Below are 12,495 nucleotides of genomic sequence, written 5' to 3'. Positions count from 1 at the left end.
TCGGGCTCCCTGCTCAGTGGGGAGTCTGCTTGAAAGATTCTGTCCTTCTGCCCCTCCTCCCTTTCTTGCTCTCTCTAAAAATAAATAATTTTTGTAAAAAAAGAAGTTTTTTAGTTTGATGCAGTTCCACTTGTCTATTTTTGTTTTTGTTGTCTGTGCTCTTATGTCATATCTAAATATTATTTCCCAGACCAATGTTCAAGAGCTTTCCCCTGTTTTCTTCTTGTAGTTTACAGTTTCAGGTCTTAAGTTTAAACCTATCCTGACCCTTACCGCCTTCTGCAGCTTTATTGAGATGTAATTGACCTATAACATTGTGTCATTTTAAGGTATATAACATGTTGATTTGGTATGCTTATATATTACAAAATGATTACCACTATATTGTTAGCTAACACCTCTATCATGTCCTATAATTACCATTTGTTTCTGTGGTGAGAACATTTAAAATCTTTTCTCCTAGTAACTTTCAAGTATGTTATACAGTAGTATTAAGTATAAACATCATGTTGTACATTAGAACCCCAGAACTTAATTCATCTTATAACTAGAAATTGGTACCCTTTGACAAACATCTCTCCCTTTCCCCCACCTACCAGCCTATGGTAATCACAGGCTATGTACACTTTGTTTCTTTGAGTTCAGTTTTTTGTTTTTTAGTGATTTCACATATAAGCAATATTATAGAGCGTTTGTCTTTCCTTGTCTAACTTATTTCACTTGGCATAATGCCCACAAGTTTATCCATGTTGGCACAAATGGAAGGATTTCCTTCTTCCTCATGACTGAATAAAATGTTATTTTATATAAATACTACATTTTCTTTATTGATCCATCCATTGACAGACACTGTTTCCATATCTTGCCTATTGTGAATAATGCTGATACAAACATGAGGATGCAGATTTCTGTTCAAGATCCTGTTTTCATTTCCCGTGGATACGAAGTGGATTAGAAATGGGATTGCTGGATCATATGGTAGTTCTACTTTTAACTTTTTGAGAAACCTCCATACTGCTATTCATAGTGGCTATACCAATTTACGTTTCCACCAACAGTGCGTAAGTGTTTCATTTTCCCCATATTTTTGCCAACGTTTGTTATTTCTTGAGTTTTTGATGAGAGCCATTCTAATAAATGTAAGGAGTTATCTCATTGTGGTTTTGGTTTGCATTTCTCTGATATTAGTGATATATTGAGCATATTTTCATGTACCTTTGGCTATTTTTATGTCTTTGAAAATAGTCTATTCTATTCCTTTGCTCATTCCTAAATCAGATTGTTTGGGTTTTTTTTTTTTTTTTTAAAGATTTTATTTATTTATTTGAGACACAGAGAATGAGAGAGAGAGAGAGAGCACATGAGAGGGGGGAGGGTCAGAGGGAGAAGCAGACTCCCTGCTGAGCAGGGAGCCCGATGCGGGACTCGATCCAGGGACTCCAGGATCATGACCTGAGCCGAAGGCAGTCGCTTAACCAACTGAGCCACCCAGGCGCCCTGTTTGGGTTTTTGCTATTGAGTTTTACAAGTTCTTTATATATTTTGGACATTTTCCTTACCAGATACATGATTTGCAGATATTCTCTCCCATTTCATAGATCGTCTTCATTTTTTGATTGTTTCTTTTGCTATGCAGGAGCCTTTTAGTTTGATGAAGTCCCATTTATTATTTCTTGTTTTTGCTGCATGTGCTTTGGTGTCATATCTAAAAAGTCATTGCCAACAACAATGTCAATGTCAATGCTTTTTCCCTATGTCATCTTCTAGGATTTTTATGGTGTTCCTTCTTACATTTAAGTCTTTAATCTATTTCAAGTTAATTTTTGTGAATTGTGTAAACCAGGGGTTTACTTTTATTCTTTTGCATGTGAACATCCTGTTTTCCCAATGTCATTTATAGAATACATTCTCCTTTCCTTGTTGAGTATTTTTAGCTCCCTCATCAGATTATTTGTTGAGCATGTACATGGGGTTTTGTTCTGGGCTCTCCATTCTGTTCCATTGGTCTGCTCTTGTAACAGTATCATACTGTGTAATTGAAATCAGGAATTGTGTACCTCTAGTTTTGTTTTTTTCTCAGGATTGCTTTGGCTTTTCAAAGTTTCTCTGGTTCCATACAAATTTTAGGAATTTTTTCTATTTCTGAAAAATGCCATTGGAATTTTGATATAGATTGCATTGAAACTGCAGATGGCATTGCGTAGTATTGACTATTAATTCTTCTGATCCAGGAACACAGGATATCTTTCCTTTTGCATCTTAGATTTTTTTCATGAAAGTCTTGTAATTTTCAGGGTACAGATCTCTCACTTATTTGATTAAATTTATTCTGAAGTATTTTATTGATTTTGATGCTAGTGAGAAAGGTATTGTTATCTTTATTTCTTTTTAAGCTGTTTTGTTGTTAGTGTATAGAAATTCAAATGATTTCTGTATGTTGATTTTGTACCCTACAGAGTTACTGAATTTAATAGTTCTAACACACCTTTTTGGTTGGGTCTTTAGGACTATCTCTATATAAGATTATATTTTCTGCAAGACAGTTTTACTTCTTTCTTTCCAATTTGGGTGCCTTTTATTATTTTTCCTCCCTGACAGCTCTCATTACAACTTCTGGTACTGTGTTGAATATGAGTGGTGTGAATGAGCACATTTGTCTTATTCCTCATCTTACAGGAAAAGCTTTCAGCTTTTCACAATTGAGTATGATGTGGCTGTGGGTTTATTATATGTGGCCTTTATTTTGTTAAGGTATGTTCCTTCTATACTCAATTTGCTGATTATTTTTATCATGAAAGGATGTTGTATTTTGTCAAATGCTTTTTCTGTTTTTAATGAGAGGATCTTATGATCTTTTATCTTTCATTCTATTAATGTGGTATATCACAGTTATTGATTTGCATATGTTGTACTATCCTTGCATTCCAGAGATAAATACCATTTGATAATGGTGTTTGGTTCTTTTAATGTTCTGTTGAATTTAGTTTAGCAATATTTTGTTGAGAATTTTTACATCTGTATTCATTAGAGATGTTGGTCTATAGTTTTCTTATAGTGTTCTTATTTGACTTTGGTATCAATATAAAGCTGACCTCATAGGATGAATTTGGAAATAGTCTCTCCTCTTCAGTTTTCTGGAAGAGTTTGAGAATGATTGGCATTAACTCTTCTTTAAGTGTTTGGTATAATTCACCAGGGAGACTATCTGGCTTGGCCTTTTCTGTGTTGGGAGGTTTTTGATTACTGATTCTATCTCATTACTCACTATTGGACTGTTCTGATTTTCTATTTTTTCATGATTTAGTATTGGTTGGTTATGTTTCTAGGAGTTTATCTACTTTTTCTAGGTTATCCAATTTGTCCGCATATAATTATTCATAATAGTTGCTGATGATCCTTTGCGTGTTTATGTTATCAGTTATAATGTTTCTTCTTTAATTTATGGTTATTTATTTGAATCTTCTTCTTTTCTTAGTCTAGTTGGATATTTGTCAATTTTGTGTGTCTTTTCAAGAAACCAACTCTTATTTTGTATTTCTTTCCATCTGCTAATCTGGCGGCTTGTTTGTTCTTTTTTCTTTTTCCTTGAGGTATAGAGTTAGGTTGTTTATTTGAGACCTTTTTTTTTTCTTATATGGAGGCTTTTATTGCTATAAACTTCCCTCTTAGAACTGCTTTGCAGAATCCTATAGATTTTGATATGTTGTTCTTCCATTTTCATTTGTTTCAGTATAATTTTTGATTTCATGTTTGATTTCTTCTTTGACCCACCAGTCGTTTCAGAGCATGTTCTCTAATTTCCACGTATTGGTGTTTTCCAGATTTCTTTCTATTGTTAATTTTCAGTTCCATATCATTGTTGTTGGAAAAGTTACTTTGTATGATTTCAGTCTTAAATTTGCTAAGACTTGTTTTATGACTTATCATATGATCTGTCCTGGAGAATGTTCCATGCACACTTGAGAAGAATGTGTATTCTGCTGCTGCTAAATGGAATATTCTGTATGTGTCTGTTATATCCATTTGGTCCAAGGTCTGGTCTTAGTCCAGCTTTTCCTTGTTGGTTTTCTGCCTGGATATCTATCCATTGTAGAAAGTGGAATCTTTAATTCCTGTAGTATTATTGTATTGTTGTCAAGTTTCTCCCTTCAGTTTTGTTAGTACTTGCATATGATATTTAGGTACTACAATGTTGGGTGCATATATATTTATGATTGTCATATCTTGAAGAATTGACTGCCTTATTGTATAATGATCTTTTTTCCCTTCTTGTTGCCATTTTGGCTTACAGTCCATTTTGTCTGACATATAGCTATCCCTGCTTGCTTGTTTTCCACTTGCATGGAAAATCTTTTTCCATTCCTCTACATTTGCTTATGTGTGTCCTTATAGCTGAAGTGATTCTCTTGTGGGCAGCATATACTTGGGTCTTGTTTTTCTACCCATTCATGAAGCAACTCTATGTCGTTTGATTAGAAAATTCAATTCATTTGCATTTAGAGTGTTTATGGATAGGCAAGGACTTACTAATTCCAACTTGTTGATTGTTATTTTGCTGTTTCATAGTTTCTTTGTTTCTTCCTCTCTTCCTGCCTTCCTTTGTGAATTTGTGATTTTTCATAGTAGTATGCTTTGATTCCCTTCTCTTTTTAAAAATTTTTAAAATTATTATGTTATGTTAATCACCATACATTACATCATTAGTTTTTGATGTAGTGTTCCATGATTCATTATTTGCATATAACACCCAGTGCTCCATTCAGTACGTGCCCTCTTTAATACCTGTCACCAGGCTAACATAACATAATAAAATTAAAAAAAAAAAAATAAATAAAGAAACAATGGGTAAAAATCATATGACTCTTTCATTAGATGCAGAAAAAGCACTTGACAAAGTATAAGATAGTTTAATGGTGAAAATTTAAACAAATTCCTGGATTTTTTGTGTTTCTTTTGTCTTTGCATTTTTTGCATATTTGATGGAGTAGTATCCTCTTCCAGAGTTTATGGACTGGTTTTGATGGGGAAATACCTTTACCTGTGGGTGAGTGTGTTGGGAGGCATTCTCTCAGTGGAGTATAGAGATTACAGCTCCAGGGAAGGCCCTGTGGCACAGTCTCTATGCAGCTTCTTCAGCTGAGGTCAGTGCCAGTGAAGATTGCAGGGGTCCTCAAATGACCAAAGCTGTGGCAAGGTTGTTGGGTTCTTCAGTGTTGGGTTCTTCACTTCAAGGTGATGGTGGTGGTGGTGGTGGCAGCAGTGGCAATGGTGTCTGATGCACAGTGCCTCTGTTGTAGTGATAGGGCTGAGGTTGGAGCACTTATAGAGTAAAAGCATGCCAAGGTCTGGGGCCATGGCTAGCCCAGAGTGTCAGTGGCTCTGCTGCATTAGGCACAGGTGTTCTTGGAGGATTCCTGGAGGTAGGGACTGGAAAGCATGTGCTCACTGAGCAACAGTGGATCCAGGGTCTATTTGAGTAGCACAAAGGGGCAGTGGCTCTTGTGCCTAAAATGTGGGTGCATGTGGAGCAGCTATAGCTCTGGCATCTGGGGCACCTGCAGTATTTGGAAAGAGGGGTGGCAGCCCTGGTTCTGAGAGAGCAGAACATCAACTCTTTCTGAGTGGGGCATAGCAACATCTCTTATCTGGAGGGTCAGCAGTGGGGATGGCTGTTGATTACCTCAGTGGCAAAAACTACCTGTGTCTTTCTGGAGCTCCAGGTGAACACTGGGATTTTCTACTGTGAAAGCTATGGGAAGTCTACGGCTGTCATGGGGATTGTTGAGGTCCCCTGTGGCAAAGTCTGCCAGTGTCTTCTGCAGAGCAGGCCACTGGGTACTATGGTGGCACCTGCTGCATGTTACTGATAGCTCCCACCCATCTTTGTTCTAGTTGTTTCCAGGTGTCTCCTCCTTTTTTTTTTTTTGGCTCATCACATAGCTGTAAGTTCTTAAATGATACTCTTGAGCCCTTCCAGTGCTATTTTCATTTGTAGATAGTGGTCTTCTTGTTTTTTTTTTCGTGAGGGGGTGAAGGCTGGCATCCCCTACTTTGCCATCTGGCTGATCTTATTCTTCCTCAGTACAATTTTTTAAATGGAAGAAAGGTAAATGTGTGTCCTTAGCTTACTAGATCTTCCTAGTTCATTTCTTTATAAAATATATAGGATGATCTTAATAAGAAATCAAGGCCTCAGAAATTCCTTACCATAAATTACTTTCTAAATGTTAATATTAAGAGGGAGTCAACTTATTTAATTAATATTTGGCCCCAAACTCCCAGACTGTCATACATTTTCAGTTCCAGTATAGATGATGCCCCACTGTCTTTGGGCCCTAGAAAACTTCTTTGTAAGTGGTACACTTGTTGGTATAACCAATACAAGGAAGACAGGGACTGTGGCTATTGATAGTACTTGTGATAGTACTTGTGCATTTATCTGAGGTAAAATGAAGTTATCTTAGAAACAGAAATGGTAGAATTTATAAAGGTGAGAATAAGATCAATAGGAAGTTTCAGGAATTACATAATGGAAAACAAGTATTCAAGCAGTCATTCAACTGAGCTTAGTGTGTGATCTCATGAATGGTAATGGATTGCTTATAAAGTGTTTGTAAGACTGCTTATGTTAATAGCTGATCTCACTTAACTCAATATTCCAAACTCTCCAATTCCTAAAATATATTTACATAGGTTGAGCTGGCTACCTGAGCTCCCACTGTCCTCAAATACTGGCTCAGTTTGGAGCTCTGTATGGATCAATCTGATCTTCCTGTTACTAGTAAACTGTGGCATCTGGTATAATATATTTTGTATAGGACACACATTCCTAAAGTGTTTTGGTTTACCACGGTGGCAATTCCCTTTATGGGTTAAAGAATAAAGTAAATTGTTACTATACAAATACAGTGGTTCAAAAGTTTTTTCTTTCTCATATAATATTCCGGAGGTAGGCATGTTGTTAAAGACATCTCAGCAACTTGGCTCTATGACATTTTCTAAGAATCTGTGGTCTTTCTTCTTGCTCAGTCATACCTTATGTCTCTGGTAGAAGATAGTTTCCCAAAATAATGCAATATATGTTAAGAAAAAAAAAAAGAAGAAGATAGCCGGAGGGGAAGAATGAAGGGGAGAAAATCGGAGGGGGAGACAAACCATGAGAGATGATGGACTCTGAAAAACAAACTGAGGGTTCTAGAGGGGAGGGGGCTGGGAGGATGGGTTAGCCTGGTGATGGGTATTAAAGAGGGCACGTTCTGCATGGAGCACTGGGTGTTATACACAAACAATAAATCATGGAACACTACATCAAAAACTAATGATGTAATGTATGGTGATTAACATAACAATAAAAAAAAGATAGTTTCCCAGCACAAAATCTTTATACCAGCCTATGGAATCGAGGAAAGAGGAAATGAAACTGTAACTACCTTTTATTTACTGCCATTAACTTGATGATTTGGATATATAATGTCTGCTGACTTTCCAATGACCAGAACCTAGTCACATAACCGCATCTGGTTGTAAGAGAGTCTGAGAAATGTTTTTTTTTTTTTTTTTTTTTTTTTTAGCTTGGGGTTTGTTGCCCTGCTAATAATAAGAAACTTCTATTACTAAATGGAAAAAAAAAGGAGTGGATATGGGGGACAATTGCCAGTTTCTGTGTTATCTTTCCTCTCTCTTTAGCTCAGCATTAGTCATTAGAGGTGTAGGTAGCAGGATACTCTTCCTACTAGTCATGTTTTTCTGGAGTGCCAAAGTTTATATAGAGAAGGCAGAGATCAGTATGGATCAAAGTGTCATGAACTGTTTTATTGATGATAAGCAAGATTTCACAGTAAGCTTCTAGATTCCTCTTTTTCTGTAGAGATCTCAGATAGGGTTTTCCTAGTACCACTTTCCAGGAACTGTCCAGGATCCACATGGTTACTGTGGGAAATATCCTATTAGTACAGTATGGTCTTGTAATACCTTTATTCATATTTGATTGTACTGTAGTGGGTACCTACCCAGGCCTGGTCCAATTGCCGTACTCTCCAATCTTGATACAGTTGGTCCATGTTAAGTGAGCATCTGACTCATGTTAAGGGAGTTGGAGAAGTTCTGAATCTCTTTTCTGGAATTTCTAGACAGTTGAACCAAGAGAAATTTCCCTCTAAGGACTCAAAACTATCATATGTAAAGCCCTAGAGTTGTTAGGAGCTACGCTTTTGACCATGTGGAGGAAGGTTGGCCTAATGAAATAGAAAAATGAAGCTGGAGTGTAAACATAAATGAAAACAAGAGAAAGAAAGATAAAATATCTGTATTTCTTCCTTCAATACCAGTGTAATAAATTATGTTTCATTAGTCTGTCTGTTCTTAGTCTCATAATTTTTTATGAATTTTCTGGACTTATTAGAAATGATATTTCTCCATCATTTCAGCTGGTGTACAGTAGTAATCTATAGTTTATTGGAGGTGGAAAAGAATTACAGGTCAAAGGGCTTCAGATTTAGTAAGTTTATGCTTATCTTCAATGCCTCTTTAAGACTGTTTTAGAAGCCATGAGGAAAAGATTTCTACTCTCTTCTCTCATCATTCATTTGTGGAAAATTTAAATTGGTTTGATCTGAAAATTCTTTGAAAAATGTAGGATTTATATTCCCTCTTTCAATAAAAATATTTGGGGGACCACAAAACAGAAAATACAATGAAATTAGTGAGTTGACATTGGGAACATAATTTAGAAGATATCACTAAGAAGTTTGTTTCAAATATTAATCTTTAAAAATCTCTATTGCCTCAAATAGAATAAGTATAATTCATGTTGGAGACCTTGGTTTTGGATGTCAAACTCCATAAGGAAGAAAGATTATGGGATATAGTTACTCAAGGTGTTGATTTTTTCATTCACTCAATAAATATTTATCTAACACCTTAATTGGGCATGGCACTACTCTTCTAGCACTGGAAACTCAGTGATGTACAAGACAAAAAAAGATTTCTGTTGTTATGGAGGTTATAGTCCAGTGAAGGGTTCAGGTAGTAAACATAAAAAGGACAGTGTTGCTGAGTTGTGATGAACCAAACTGAGTAAAGATCATGGTAAGAGAATTAGATTTTATCCTTGGTGTAAATAGGAAGCCATTTGAGATATTTAAGTCAGAGACTGATACATGATTTTTATATTTAAAAAAATCACTCTGATTTATGGTATGCAGAATGTACTATAGGGAGTGGAGAACGGAAGTAGGGAGTCAATTAGAAGGCTTTTATAGAATATTAGAAGAGAAATTGATGAAAGCTCAGCCTAGACTTGTAGCCATTGAGAAGGTAAGAAGTGATCATACTCTGGCTATATTTAGGAAATAGTGTCAGTAAGACTTGGATTAGGTGGTAGAGGCAGGTAGTGAGGAGAAGAAAGAAATCAAGGATGATTTCTGCTTTGGCCTGAACATCTGGTTGACTAATGGTCCTAAAAACTGAAATAAGGAAGTCTAGGGGTAAATCAGAATTTGGTTTTAGGGTATGTTAAACTGTAAATGCCTGTTAGTCACAAGGTGAAGTTGAGTCAGATGCCAGGTTATGAAAGCTAAAATTTTAGCTAACATTTCAGTGGCTCTGTTTATTCTAGTTGAGATGGGTGGCCATTCAAATGGAAACATAAGCTAGTAGTCTCTAATAGTTGTCAAGGAGTATAGCCTCAAAATTCCTAATGCTCAATGCTATTTATGCAGATTGCCTAAATTATTTACAATAATTTTCGAACATTCACATTTACTGCCCTAGTACCAGCCATGCACAAGTATCTATGCCAGTGCATTCATTATTTAATTGTACCTCATGGTGTTTGATAATAGGATACAGGGAACCTAAGTACACTATTTGGACTATGGAAGGACAGATTCTCTTAGTAGATTTGGTCAGTATACTGGATACAAGGGAACATTTTGACATGTGACTTCACATTTGCAAAGTGTTGCCCTTTTAGTGTTTCCATCTCACCCTGGAAAACCCACACTGATCTGAGGGAAAGTCCCTAACAATAATGAAAGAGGGTATTCAAGAGAGAAATTAATAATAAAGTTCATTGGTATCTTTAGATGCAATAGATGGACTAATAAAAAAATAGGCTAGATGAAGAACACCACTTTCAACAGAATTCACCTGACTACAGATATTTCTCAAGTTATGATGGGGTTATATCTTGATAAACCATGCATTTAATACACTTAGCCTACTGAACATCATAACTTAGCCTACCTTCCCTTAGAGATGCTCAGAAAGAACACTTAATTAGCCTATAATAGGACAAAATCACCTAACACAAAGCCTATTTTGTAATAAAGTGTTGAATATCTCATGTAATTTTTTGAATACTATAAAAATAGAATTGTTATATGGCTACAGAATGGTTGTAAGTGTATTGGTTGTTTACACTTAAGATTGTATGGCTGACTGGGAACTGTGGCTTGCTGCTGCTGCCCAGCATCATAAGTGACTATCCTACCACTTAGCCCAGGAAAAGATTAGAATTCAAATTCCGAGGTACAGTTTCTACTGAATGTATATTGCTTTTACACCATCATAAATTTGAAAAATTGTTAAGTTGAACCATTGTAAGTTAGTCTATGACTAAATACAATTTTTATATTATCTCTCCAAACGGGACTGAATTATCCAATTTCTGACTTTTCTTGAATAATATCTTGGTGTTTAACAAGCCCTGAATTGGCATTCCTAACCTGGTATCTCAGATTTACAAGTGAACTGATTAAACATTGTGAATACTTAGAAATAACATCACCATTCCTAATGGTATCTATACAGTCACCTTTGATGGACTAATGTTTAAAAATGGTGAAAAGAGAATTAGGAAATGGTAAAGGAAGAAAAAGAATGTGGGGGGAAATGTAATTAATGAAAGGAGCAGGTAAACAAGAAAAACCCCCTTGATCATAAAAGAAAATGGGGAAGGATTAGATGGGAATTCACAGTGGCTAAAAAAACATCATCTTAATTCTCCTAACAATCCATTGAGGTAGATATTGTTTCTTTTATAGATGAGGCAGCTGTATTTAGGAAGTTTCATTTTAAAGAAGGTAACTGCTAGGCAGAATTCTTTTTTTCTTTAAGTTTTTATTTAAATTACATTTAGTTAACATACAGTGTAATATTAGCTTCAGGTGTACATTATAGTGATTCAACACTTCCATACAACACACAATGCTCATCACAAGTGCACTCCTTAATCTCCATCACCTATTTAACTCATGCTTCCACTCACCTCCCTTCTGGTAACCATCGGTTTGTTCTCTATAGTTAAGGATCCATTTCTTGGTTTGTCTCTCTTTCCCCCTTTGCTCATTTATTTTGTTTCTTAAATTCCACATATGAGTGAAATCACATGGTATTAGTCTTTCTCTGGCTGATTTTGCTTAGCATAATATTCTCTAGCTCTATCCATGTCATTACAGATGACAAGATCTCATTCTTTATTAATTTATGTATTTATTTGAGAGAGAGCACACAAGCAGGGGGAGGGGCAGAGGGAGAGGGAGAGGGAGAAGCAAGGAGCCTGATGCAGGGCTCGATCATAGGACCCTGGGATCATGACCTGAGCTGAAAGCAAACGCTTAAAGACTGAACCACCCAGGTGCCCCAAGATCTCATTCTTTTTTATGGCTGAGTAATATTCCATTGTATATGTATACCACATCTTCTTTATCCTTTCATCAGTCAGTGGACATTTGGGCTTTTTCCATAATTTGGCTGTTATAGATAATGCTGCTATAAACATCACGGTGCATGTGTCCCTTTGAATCAGTATTTTTGTAGCTTTTGGGTAAATACCTAGTAGTGTAATTGCTGGATCTTAGGATTGTTCTATTTTTAACTTTTTTAGGAACCTCCATATTGTTTTCCAGAATGGCTGCACCAGTTTGTATTCCCACCAACAGTGCAAGAGGGTTCCCCTTTCTCCACATCCTTGCCAACATTTGTTATTTCCTGTTATTAATTTTAGCCATTCTGACAGGTGAGAGGTGATATCCCATTTCAGTTTTGATTTGTATTTCACTGATGATGAGTGATGTTGAGCATATTTTCATGTGTCCATTGGCCATCTGTATGTCTTTTTTTGAAAAATGTCTGTTCATGTCTTCTGCCCATTTTAATTGGATTATTTTGGGTGTTGAGTGTGACAAGTTCTTTATCTATTTTGGATACTACCCCTTTATCACATATGCCATTTGCAAATATTTTCTCCCATTCCATAGGTTGCCTTTTAGTTTTATTGATTGTTTCCTTCACTGTGCAGAAGCTTTTTATTTTGATGTAGCCCCAATAGTTTATTTTTGCCTTTGTTCCCCTTCCTTCAGGGGACATATCTAGAAAGAAATTGCTACAGCTGATGTCAAAGAGGTTACTGACTGTATTCTCCCCTAGGATTTTCATGATTCCATGTCTCACCTTTAGATCTTTCATCCATTTTGAATTTATTTTTGTGTATGG

At 36.0% G+C, this 12,495-nt stretch overlaps 1 protein-coding gene across 1 annotated transcript in view; it reads left to right on the top strand.

The window, feature by feature from the left end:
* The window catches only part of LOC118552476 (disintegrin and metalloproteinase domain-containing protein 32-like), a 173,424-nt gene that overhangs the window by 122,765 nt on the left and 38,164 nt on the right, over positions 1-12,495 (top strand). The window lies entirely within an intron of this gene.

Source organism: Halichoerus grypus, chromosome 3, assembly GCF_964656455.1.
Source record: "Halichoerus grypus chromosome 3, mHalGry1.hap1.1, whole genome shotgun sequence".
Taxonomy (NCBI): Eukaryota; Metazoa; Chordata; class Mammalia; order Carnivora; family Phocidae; genus Halichoerus; species Halichoerus grypus.
This window is presented reverse-complemented; position numbering and strand designations above follow the sequence as displayed.